Below are 204 nucleotides of genomic sequence, written 5' to 3'. Positions count from 1 at the left end.
GGTGTGGAAAAAAGGACCAGAGGAGGAAGCCGCGGGGTTCCGTTGCCCAGGGCTGCACCCAGACTGCCAGCCTCGTGGTTACACCCCACGGCGCTGCAGGGCTGGCAAGATTTCAACCCCACCCACCCCCTCTGCTTTTTTAAAATTATTTTTTCTTTAAAAATTTAACTTTTTTTGGCACATGATGCTGGCGGTGGGGGGGGA

This window comes from Antrostomus carolinensis, unplaced genomic scaffold (assembly GCF_000700745.2).
Source record: "Antrostomus carolinensis isolate BGI_N321 unplaced genomic scaffold, ASM70074v2 scaffold33785, whole genome shotgun sequence".
NCBI lineage: Eukaryota > Metazoa > Chordata > Aves > Caprimulgiformes > Caprimulgidae > Antrostomus > Antrostomus carolinensis.
The sequence above is the reverse complement of the archived record's forward strand: the minus strand, read 5'-3'. Positions refer to the sequence as shown.